This window comes from Macrobrachium nipponense, chromosome 26 (genome assembly GCF_015104395.2).
Source record: "Macrobrachium nipponense isolate FS-2020 chromosome 26, ASM1510439v2, whole genome shotgun sequence".
NCBI lineage: Eukaryota > Metazoa > Arthropoda > Malacostraca > Decapoda > Palaemonidae > Macrobrachium > Macrobrachium nipponense.
In genome coordinates this window covers 26,833,282-26,845,781 of record NC_087215.1, presented here as the reverse complement: position 1 = coordinate 26,845,781, position 12,500 = coordinate 26,833,282, and the positions used below count along the sequence as shown (strand labels likewise).

The 12,500-nt window shown below is 38.0% G+C and overlaps 1 long non-coding RNA gene across 1 annotated transcript in view; it reads right to left on the bottom strand.

Annotated features, from left to right (window-relative positions):
• Positions 1-6,895, bottom strand: part of LOC135200088 (uncharacterized) — a 13,284-nt gene extending 6,389 nt beyond the window's left edge. The window contains exons 1-3 of the long non-coding RNA XR_010311201.1: positions 6,737-6,895; positions 694-821; positions 1-99 (exon numbers count right to left, since the gene is read on the bottom strand). The exon at positions 1-99 is cut by the window's left edge and continues 93 nt beyond it. This is a non-coding gene — a long non-coding RNA (uncharacterized LOC135200088). The remainder of the gene's footprint in view (positions 100-693; positions 822-6,736) is intronic.
• Between the last annotated feature and the right edge of the window lie 5,605 nt (positions 6,896-12,500).

Here is a 12,500-nt window from a genome sequence, read left to right as displayed (position 1 = left end):
TATCAGAATTGGCAACTGAGCCTGCAACTGCTCTGGCGTCCGGTAGTTTGAACTTGTTATGTAGTGTCCGACAAGACCACAAATCACGCATCCCAAAATCTGAGGAAAGAGGAAAAATTAAAATGATCTGTTTTTTTATGATTTTGAACAGAATGATCTGGTACTATGAACGGCAATTGAGGTAGCGAACTCCCATTGCTGTGATAAGACAGTTAACCTTTAAATGCTCAGCGCCATTTGCGTTTTCTCTCACGAACCGCAGGAAGTTGCTGTTCACTTTAAATTCACCTTAGTTACATTACCAACAATATAACTTTTAGTTGGGAAAAACTCTCTATCACGAGAGAATATATAATGTTCTAAGAGGTCCATAATAATAAAAAAATGTTGCGAGTTCGTGTATAATTTAAAAACCCGTTATAAAACGCTTTCGAACCCTTCCCTGGGTTCATCTTCAGTCAGTTTTTTTTTTTTTTTTTTTTTTATTACTGAAGATGAACCCAGGGAAGGGTTCGAAAGCTTTTTTTGTAAAGGGTTTTTAAATTAAACACGAACTCGCAACATTTTTATTATTATTATTATTATTATTGTGGACCTCTTAAACAATATATCTACTATTATCAAATCCTGACTCTTAAATCTAGATAGAATATTGAACAAACGCGACAGAAGCAGCAAGGATTCCCAACTTACGATCTGAAGGATTTTGAGAATCCCTGGAACGGTCTTAACGTAGCCCACATTGATCAGCACAGCTGATGTCGTGGACGTTGTCACCATACGATGAACTGTAACAGACGTCGACATGTTTTCGCGTTTTTCTGCGGTAAAAGAAAGAAAAAAATAAATTGGATGTGATTATGTTTCAATATCGAAATCACACAAGGTACTCACCCATTATACTTACATATAAAAAAAAAAGATGTGTTTGCTTCCATAATGAGTTCTCCCGAGAAACACATTTCTATAAGCAATTTATATTTATATAAATAAGATGTTTGCTTCCACAATGAATTCTCACGAGAAACACTATAATTTTATTTATAATAAGAAAATGTGGTAGATCTATATTACTATTCCGCGGCGGCCCAGACTATGGCAATTGCGGGTTTTCTATGCAGTTTTACCTCCTGAACAAGAATTTTAAGCCATATTTATTCGGACGACTGTAATTAAGCCCCAGGGGCCAGTACTAAACACGGCGAAATACATTTGACCCCCAAATTCCTGGTGGCTTTCGTATTCGCGGGGGCGAACGATGCGGAATGTTTATATAGAAATACCGAAAATGTCTCTTTCAAAAATGAATTCTCGTGAGAGTTTCACACTGCAATACACCGAGAGATTCACACAGCATTAATACTCTGTATACCCAAAACTCGACCGCGCCGAAGAAACTTCGGTGCAGTTTTTACTTTGTTTATTTTTGCACTGAAAGACGCCACTTCAGCCCAGTGAGTCAAGCCATCAACTCTGACGAAAGTATAAAGGTCATATGCTTTCAAAGCCTGAGCTGAGATTGTGTTCAACGACAAAATTAGGTTTCTCTCTGCACTAAACTAACCTTCCAGCGAAAATGACATGCATCACTACCATAATACTATTCGACTTGCATTTTAATACATTGTTTGTCTATTATTTTTTTTCTTTTTCAATAAGTGCTATCTCCTCTTTCTGCATTTCCCTTTATTTCTTACTTCTTTCTAATGAACACCATATTCTTTGGAAGATTGAATTTCAAGTCGATGGCCGTTGTGGGCTTGTTCCATATGAATGGGTTTCATCTACTGAATATAATATAATAATAATAATAATAATAATAATAATAATAATAATAATAATAATAATAATAATAATAATAATAATAATCCAAGTAAGACCCCATCTAACCACTAAGGCCTAAGAGGCTTTAATCTACATGAAAGCTTAAAAAGAAAAAAAAAAAAAAACAGACCATTGCACATTTTGATAGTATTGGTCACAAAATGAAGCTCTATTCTGACGCTGACTGTCCATAAATAGCAATATGATGCGTCATTGCGGTGATTCATGTAAAAATTCACAGGATCACTGCCTCTATTGCCTCCCTCACGTTTTCTGTCCTTTGTGTGTTTATGCTAGTGAAGAGATTGCATTCTGAGTCGAGAAACCCTTTGCGTCTGGCTACATAGACAGAGACTGTTTTCTGAGTCAAGACATCCAGTGTAAATGGCCGGTAGATAGACAGACAGACAGAGACTTTATTAGTAGATAGACAGACAGAGACTTTATTAGTAGACAGATAGACAAAGACTGTATTCTGAGTCAAGACACCCAGTGTGAATGGCTAGTAGACAGATAGACAGAATAGACAGAGACTATATTCTGAGTCAAAACACCCGGTGTGAATGGCTAGATAGATAAATACTTAGTTAGATAGATAGGTGTATTCGCATGTAATGAGCCAAAATATGGAAACTGTATGTGTTTCTGAATATATATATATTTTTTTTCAGTTGATGCCTTTTTCCAATTTAAGAGGTCTATACTAACCTACATCCAAGGAGGGGGCTGGGTGTGGGTGGGTAGGCGATTATGACTATCTCTCAGTCTGCCAAGAATCAGAAACACTTATCAGTAATAATTCCCTGTGAGTTTGATTCATTCCTAAAGTACAGTGAATTCGATATTAGACGATATTCCCAAAATATACAGTAAATATATATATATATATATATATATATATATATATGTGTGTGTGTGTGTGTGTGTGGTGTATGTAAATTTTTATCACATCACAGTGATTCATATACATGCATTAAGCTACATATGTTCTTTAATATCCAGTTCACTCTACCTCGGAATTGATATATTTTCATCTATGTTAACCGGAGGGAATTCTTTAGTTGATAATAATTTCGCCCTCTCATGGATTCGAACCAGCGCCCAGCGGACTGAGGAGAAATCTGAACTTCAGTGGTGTTATCGACTCGGCCAACAAGTGAGGTTTGTTGGCCATAACTTGTTGGCCCGCCCAGTTGGTAACTCGATATTATTATCAACTAAAAAAATTCCCCTTCGGTTAACATATATGAAAATATATTAATTCCGAGGTAGAGCGAATTACAAATTAAAGGACCCCTGTAGCTTAATACATATGATTATAATCACTTTAGCACATGATTCATTTATCACACATATCCAAAGGTGAAAAATAAGATATATGTGTGTTATATATACATATAGTATATAAACATATACGTATATTTTGTGCGCAGATTTTGCAGATATGCAGAGCACCTTGTGCAAAAGAAACGTGGAGAACAAACAGCCTAAGCGATCAGTTTGGAGAACTGAAACTCGGGGTAGTCAGCGTACACGAAAACAAGCCAGGTCAGTCGGTGATAATAATGTGATAGTACTGTTTCCGCTGTTGAATTCAACCGGATATTTTGACATTTACTAAGAATACCATTCGATAAACACGCACATATACACACAGTGCATACGTATACACGTACTACATATGAGTATTCTTTCTATGTAAGTCTTTCTCCTTGAGGGAGTTGGCACCAGCAGGCGTTACCCTTTTGGTTTTCAATAAGTCTTATGGGATGAGGTTGCACGTCGCATGCCTTTCTTTTGAGCCGTGGTTTGAACCAGCGCAGTTTTGTAACTGGGTCATTTCGCTTAGCAGGTGACTGTTGGCCTGAGTAATGAATTAAGCATAGAAAAATTATTCAAAATATCAAGGTAACACGTTTTAATGGAACTCTCTCTCTCTCTCTCTCTCTCTCTCTCTCTCGCCCTCTCTCTCTCTCTTCTCTCTCTATATATATATATATATATATATATATATATATATATATATATATATATATATATATATATATTGAGAATAAATGCAGAATGAATTAGCTACAGAAAATCCAAACTTTTATGATTTTCTTGCTGGTTTTCTAGACGGGGTTTGTCGCCATTACAGGCTTAGCAAGCACCTTCCCATGCCTAGTTAGTGGTAAGATGAAAAAGAAAAAGAAAAAGGAAAAAAAACTAATGTGGACGTCCGAACTCATCATCACAAGTTACGGAGGTGATCGTCCTCACAGTTCTTACACTTATTTGGAGCAAAGGCACTTGACAACGCCCTCTTGGTTCTCAGAAGACCAAGTGCTGAATTATGGGGATGTTTGGCAAAATGCCCCCGCTCGTGGGTGGAGCTGCCTGACCCTATTCAGTCTCCTTTTCTATATCTTCTCATTTCTACTTCGACTGTAGCAATCTTTTTTTTTTAACCGTATGCTGTAGTTCCTCGACTATAAGTTTTTACCTCTCTAGCGGTAAATGGCAACCTCATTAATGATGCCATGCACTGCTATCATGGCAAGAAAAGTGTAACGAAAAGAAGTGAATGAAAGTAGCCGTTTTTATTTCATGGACAGTAGCAGCAGCAGCAGTAGTTATTAAAAACACTGTTAGCAGCAGCGACTGCGGATGTGTTAGACGCACCCTCCTTGGCTGACGTATTATGGCGCCATTTCCCTTCTCATAAACAAAGCGTCTTTCACCACACCGGGTAAAAAAAAAGCGCCAATATTTTTCTCACTCCTTACCAGAGACTGAAATAAACTATAAACGAAGATTCTCTCTCTCTCTCTCTCTCTCTCTCTCTCACCGTTAGTTTAAAAAAACTAGTTGCTTCCCCTTAGCAACGCTGAGATGTTCAAAAAGGTATGCCATTCGAAAAAAAAAATTAAATAAATAAAAATGACAGCTAACAGAGTTCCTAATCAAATCAATACTCATCGAAGCAGGCAGCTGTTGGGCTAAGGACACTGTACAAATAAAATTAATCATTCTTTGAAACTCAACAAAGAAGTGCAGCATAGGCCTACAAGAATAAATTGGTTATTGTTGTTGACTGATCTGTCCTTATGCTACCACGGGGCCTTGCATCTTAAGCTGCCCGGATTAAGAATAAGTAAGTGCTACTCACAGTCATTTTGAAAGTCTGTTGGATTAACGTCCAGTATTTATTTGACAAACAAGGTAAGTAGGATGAACCTCATGTTAGGAGAAGAGAAGAGAAGGTCTAGTGATGAAAACAAATTTAAATATACATCGTATTTAAGTGTTGCGGGAAAGGCAAAAGTAACTATTGCAAACCAAAATCTTAGTGCAGTTCAGTAAGGACATTTTGACTTTTATCTCACCTAGATAAAACTATATTTAATATGTTATGCATAAAGTATAAAAGACCATTTTGTCTTTTCTGATTCCTTTCATTGAGTTGAAAATAACTTCTAAACTTAACATGGGACACGGGTTCGCACGCACGCGCATACATCTCTACACCCAAAATCGGATGTCACGGTATTGTTAAATCTTCAACGTTCAACTAATAATAATAATAATAATAATAATAATAATAATAATAATAATAATAATAATAACTAAGTGGCTTCGAAAGTTGTTGTTGATTCTGCAATGGGATAGACGACGAATGCAGCAAATAGTACTAGGCTACAGTTTGTTTTCCTTGAAGCCACCCCTTCTTACATAATATTACTGACACCTGCTAATGACAACGATAATATCTTGCACGTGATCCAGTTAAAAAAAAAAAAAGGACAACACTACCTGTCAAAACAACGCGGAAAAACAAGAAAATCAAACCAACAAAGAAAACGAAAGGAAAATGCCAGTGTGTAACAGATAAATTACCCAATTAGATCACAATGAGTTGCAACGCGTATAGAACACTTAGATGTCGCGAGCACAAAGCACAGACGACATATGTCTCTCCTTATCTGTGATGCTCAGTTTCGACGAGACATACTGACTGGTTACGGAAATGCTATATAACGTACTGTCAGTGCTTTTATCGATCTAGGAATGTCTCTTCGGAGAAAATTAGAACATATATTTTTTCCCGTTCGTTTTTCTAGTTAAGCGTAAGCTGCAACTACTGAGCAGCTCATATCCATATGAATTAACCTTAAATGAATTATTTTATAGGACAACATTCCATTGAATAAACCTCTCGAATTTTATTCCATTTATTTCACCTAGTAATGATCCTCCTTTAATATTTCCATGATATTCAGTTTTCCACCGGCTGTCTACAGCCACTGATAGAGGTGGGCGTGTCTTCATGGCAAATAATCGAGTAAAAGAAGTTCGAGTAAGAGAAGGTTTAGTTTGTAATGTATCCTTTTTATAAAAAAAATAATTGCTTTATCATATTACATCAGGCTGATGTAGCCTATTACGTCACACAGTCTGTTTCTGGTCTTTTTGTAGGCCTTCCCAACAACCCTGGGTGTAACATTTCACTGAAATCGTATCAAGCAAAACTCCGAGAATCTCTCTCTCTCTCTCTCTCTAATTAGCAGTCTATAGATAAAAGTTAAGTCACTGCTGCACTCATTTTTCTACCCTTCATTTAAGAGCTGATACAATAAATTTCGTTTGTATTAGATAACCTCCCATTGATTTCATTCGATTAATGAAGTTTGCAGTCAATGAAAAAAACACCTCCAGGTAACAAAATTACGTGGCAATTTCGTCCTCAGACTCGACCAGAACACTTGTGTAGCTGGGAGTAAATATTGGCTTCACACAGAATAAACTAGACAAACTTTTTCCTCCTTTTCAGCCTCCCTTTTCTTGGCGGTAATTTAGCTCACTGACTTCCTTGTTTAGTAGAAGAGTTACTTTCCACACAATAGCTGCCATTTATTCCTTTCGTACTCACAGGAACGGCAAAATCTGCGAAGCCACGACGGGACGTTTCTCGCTATAGTCTGAGTGCACTGAGGGACGACTATCCGAACACTGGCACCTGCTCAGTCCTGCTGCGCTTTGGCATACACGCCTCCTAGTAGCGTAACTTCCAATATGCGCAGAATAAGCGCTCTCTCCTGGCGTATATGCTCAAACTTAGCCCTGCTATTCGCTGTATATAAGGGTCATAAGTTCAGTCCGTTTTTGGCGCTTGCTTCTGACATGTTTAAATTTATTCGACATTTACCTCTGAATAACGCCGCTTCTCAAGTCAAGTCCATAAAAAGTCTTGAGCAACGCCACGTTACTGCTTCATAAAAAATGAATCCATCAGAGAAATGTTCACCCAATGTATTTATTATAAGTGGAATTTAAAGATTCATTTATCGCATTTCTTTTAATTTATTCATTAAGTGACTCATGCTTATGTTTTCTTCCGTGTCCTCTTTTATTTTTGTCAAAAAATCGTGCATTAGCACTTTTAATAATTTTTTCCCGCCAAAGATTTGTTACAGATGTCAACCCTGGATAACTTCTTCAATCCCTCACCTATAACTACGTTACCAACTCCTCAACGGGAGAAAGCCTTCACTCTCCCGTAGGACAGTTTATGTGTACCTTATGGACCTGCCTGCTATGCTGCCTGGCGTATAAATCCCATCACGAGACCATGACTACCAAAGAAAGCTCTCTCGCGCGTCAGTAGTGATGACACGATGAACACTTTTTCACGTGATGTATTGGTATGTTTTGACTGGCAATTAAATAATGGTAATCAAGCTCTCGAGAATTATTTGAACTTGCGTCTTCCGAGTGGTATGTATAAGTATATATATATATATATATATATATATATATATATATATATATATATATATATGTGTGTGTGTGTGTGTGTGTGTGTGTGTGTGTGTGTGTGTGTGTATTTTTTAAATCAGTGCATCGTGTAAGATGAGGCTTACTTAATGGCCTTTCATATTCTGGCTACGATCTGCCATAGTCGACAATTTACCACGATAATGATTTATCTAAGTGTTAAGTCCATAGGCACAACTTGATTTAACGAAACTTGCTGACAACGCCAACTAGACTCACTCGAGAATCGATCCCGGGAAATTGAGAATAAGGTTTGAAAGTTGAAGCAGGAAGAAAACCTTGCAGTTACACTATGAAATAATTGTCAGGAGAGGGTGGAATATAAGAAGGAAGAAAGAGACTATGAACGGAGGTACAGTTAAAGGAATGAATGGGGTTGCAGGGACCGAAGGGACGCTGGAAAGAACCTTGCATAATGCCTACAGCGCACCGCGTGAGGCGCACTGACGGCACTACCATCCCAGGGGCGTCAGACCCACTACTATGCATTTCAGGGACCGAGAGTCATTGTTTTTTCTCAAATATCTTTCACATTAATTATTTAATCGAAATGTACTTTTAGCACAGTTGTACAGACACCTCGCCCTAATTTTTGGTAATATAGTGCATTGTCAAGTGGTGTTAGTTACGGCGTTCACTTTTGACTGACAAGCATTGCCAACCTATGCTTTCGAACGTGCTTTACTCCCATCCTGTTCCTCTACCTCCCTCCCTAACACCCTTTTCCTCCTCATCCCTCCCTCAACCCACTTTTCCTGGCCTTCCCGACTCCTTCCCCGCCCCTTTCCTGCCTATTATATTATATATGGTTACCCGCCCTACGGGCGGATCCCAGCTAGATTGGTCAGTGTAACCCAGAGCATAGTGTATGAAAAGAAAATAGATAAATCAAGCCACAATTAAATACAGTACCACGACCTGAATTGTGAGGAATGCAAATCTGACAAAACAAACAACATCCTTGAAAATGAATATCAAAATGAAGCATCATAAACATATATGGAAAGAAAAATTCTTGGTGTTGGCAGAGAAATTCCAATTCACTGGAGAGCCATTTGGTAGGACTATGTTTTTCCCTCCGGTGACAAAATGAACAGGCGTTCCGGAGAGCCCACTCTTGAGCACGCCACATGAAGCTGCCCGTGAGAAAAGCAAGGTTGCTCCAAGTTGATGCCAACCACTCTGAGAGACTGTCCCTGGGCTTTATTGATAGTCATGGCAAAAGCCAACCTGACTGGGAACTGAAGGCGCTTGAAACTGAAATGGAAAAGAAAGAAAAGAGAAAGCTCCTTTCTCTGACTCTCTTTCTGTCTCCAACCATCACTGTCTCTTTCAATCTTTCTTCTCACTAATACCAACTCTCTGTCTCTCTGTCTCCAAACAACTGCTCTTCTCTGTCTGTCTGTCTGTCTCTCTCTCCCTCTCTCACTTTTTCCATCTTTCTCCTACCTAACACCCCCTCAACTCTCTCTCTCTCTTCCTTTCCCCTCTTGCTCCTTTCTCTTACTCTTTCTCTCTCTCCTCTCTTTTCCTTTTCATCCCTCCCTCGTCCGTTTCCTTCTCTTACTCTTTCTTTCTCTCTCCAACAATCACTGTCTCTTGCCTTCTTTCTTCTCAGTAATACCAACTCTCTCTCTCTCTCTGTCTTTTTTCCTCTTTCTTCTCTCTGACACCCCTTCTACTCTCTCTCACTTTCTTTCCCTATCATTTTCTCTCTCTGCCAACCCCCTTCTAAAACCACCCTCTTTGATGTCATTGATATTTACCCTATAGTATTCTTTTCCAAATGATAAGTCATATGTATACAGAAATTTGCAAAGTAACTAAGTCCACAGGCATAGCCAGCCCCGTTTCACGAGCAGAACCAGCTCTGTGTCAGGGAATCCCTTCTCACCCTTCGAGGGGGGGGAGGGGGGGGGGGGGTGGAGGGGGGGGGGAAGTAGAAATTTTCGGAGCCCGGGCTCCCGAACGTAGGCCTCGACCTTCCCTGTTCACCAAAGTCTGCTCATTTCTACTAAATACCGCCAAGTAGGAGGAGGAGCTTCTTTACTTCCTTAAATGCTGAGCAGGTGAATTGCCGTAAAGGAAAAACAAATAGAAAATGGCTATAATTTGGGGGAAACTACTATCATAATGTGTGTTTCTCTTTCATGTCAAACTACAATCTAACGCCACTAATAAGGATGCAATTCTTGTACCGTACTGAGTTTAGTGAATGAGTTGAGTTTCATGCATCTTGAATTACATTACTTATCATTAATGTATTACCCTATTTTCAGGCATTTAACATGGATTTTTTTTTTTATAAAGAAGGTATCCAGTTTTCGCCTCATTCATAATCAGTTAAGTAATCAATTTTCTTGTTCTTCACAGGTTTGTATCTATTTTGCAGCATCGCAAAATGTCATAATAGAAAAATCGATCGATTTTTATTCCTTGACGGTAACAGACCACAAATGCTGGTGATATATATGTAATGATTACATAATAAAAATATGGAATGTTAGTCCATATATATAAAAGACTAAAACTAAAGAGGTCAAGCAGATTGCTTGCAGGAATGTGATCAGACTAGAGACGCTAAAGATGACGTATACAATATGTAGGCTAAGTTGACATGCCGTCATCTGTGGTCATTCATTTGTTTTGAAACATTAGTCCAAGCTCCCTGCTTGAGACAACTACCGCGACCTATAATTCAAACGGCCTACGTGATCTGTAGTGTGTCTCATTGTATGTATGTTCATATGTTCGAGCTACTGTCTGCTCCTTTATGACTTGTAACCGAGATGTAGAACAGGAACAGAATAGAGTTAGCTATCGTCATTAGAAGACCTGTATCTCTTTACCTAAGCTTTATCATGTAGAGAGAATAGAATTAGCCATCATCATTGGCAGAAGCGATCAAGCTATCGTCATTAGAAGACTTGTACAATCATACCTGATCTTCACCAAGTAAACTCAGAAGAATATATATATTTTTATACTTCGTGTTTTCGACTAGAACCTCACCTCATCACCGAATCATCATGAGTTTAACACATCGTCGTCATAACCAAAGAAGATAATACCGACCTCGTAAGTGATCTACAAACCCCAAGACACTCCATTGAATATGGAAGTGCAATACCAACCGACTTAGCGTAAGATTATCGCAAGTCTAACATTACCTCATAGGGCGCCTTATTATACAAGGCAACAGCCCTAAAATATATATTTATCAATAGATTTCATCACTTAAATAATCTAAATATTCTATTTGTTTATGAAATTGAATGATTTTGAATGAGTATATAACAATGAAAATTAATATGTCGTTTGATCTAAACACTTTCCCAAGTGATATTTTGTTTCATTTATAGACTATATTTATACCTATATTTCTAGTCATCAACGCACCACACATATGGCATTATGCAGTGCTATATTTACTCAATAAGTATTGAGGAATTCTCAAGTCTACCTTAGTTCACAAGTGCATCTTAAAGAAAACGGAAATGCTTACGTTATTGTTACTCCATGACAATTAAATTATGAAATCGGTCTATCTCTCTCGCGTGTATTAAGTATCTTCATAGGTTGAGAAAGAGATGAAAACAACTGCGAACATCAAAGGAACTTTATTCAGTCTTCGTCACCATCAAAGAACGAATCATCCTCGTTATCACTGTCGATGTTGATAACTACGGGATCTACAGATTTGTGAATGTTATCCGTGGACCAGACTATAAACAGAATACCTTGGTTAAATGTGACCATTATTATGATCATTATGTCAAACCCCTATCCTCTTCATTACGAACTCTCCAATTTTATCTGCTGGTATTGAAAAATGTCATGGAAAACGGTATTTTATTCCATATTGTAAATTACATAGAGGTATTGGGGGGAGGGAGATGAGAAAAACCGCGATAAAGAGAGAAAAGGAGAGAGGGAGGGAAAGGGAAGGGATGGGGGATAGCAGATGTTCGAATCTATAAATGGTTCCTACTGACTCATACGATTTTGCCTTTAAAAGTCAAGAATTAACGCCTTAACTAACACCATTTGACAGTGCACTATATTACCAAAAATTGGGGCGAGGTGTCTTGTACACTGTGTCAAAGTACCATTTCGATAAAATAATTAGTTTGAAAGATATTTGAGGAAAACGATGATTCGCCGTCCCTGAAATGCATAGTACTAGTAGTATTTTCTTGTATGGGGGAGGGGACGAAACGACCACACCCATAATGCTGATGGGATTAGCGTGACAATTTTCTCTTTCTTTAATATATTACGTCATCACTGCAGTGATTACCACGAGAAGACTCCCCTTTTTAACGTTATATTATACACATTGCACCACAAGAGAAGGCTTCCTCTTTAGCCGAATAATATGCATATTGCATCATCACTTGACTCATGTCACTATAAGAAGGCTTTCATTTGTTGCACATGACGTCATTGCAAGTCTGGGTCACGTGATATGCTTCCCAGCACAAAGGAAAATAAATTACCTAAATGACGACTTAACAAAGAAAGTTAGCAAATCCATAGGACATGACGCGACAAAGACAACAGACAAAGACAAAGGACACGACATTCAAGATGAAGGAAACGGAAACCCTAAGTGACCAGCAAAGAGAAGAAAAAAAAAACTCAGTCAATAAATATGAATCAGTCAAAAGAACCCAACGGCTTATGAGGTTTGGGAGAAATGTCAATTCAGTTACTCATCGACGAGTAATTTATATATATATATATATATATATATATATATATATATATATATATATAATATATATATCTCTTTGGACAAGGCTCAAATTTGTGACGGGTCAACAGGCTAGGTCGTTAGTTAGTTACTTTCGCTTCAA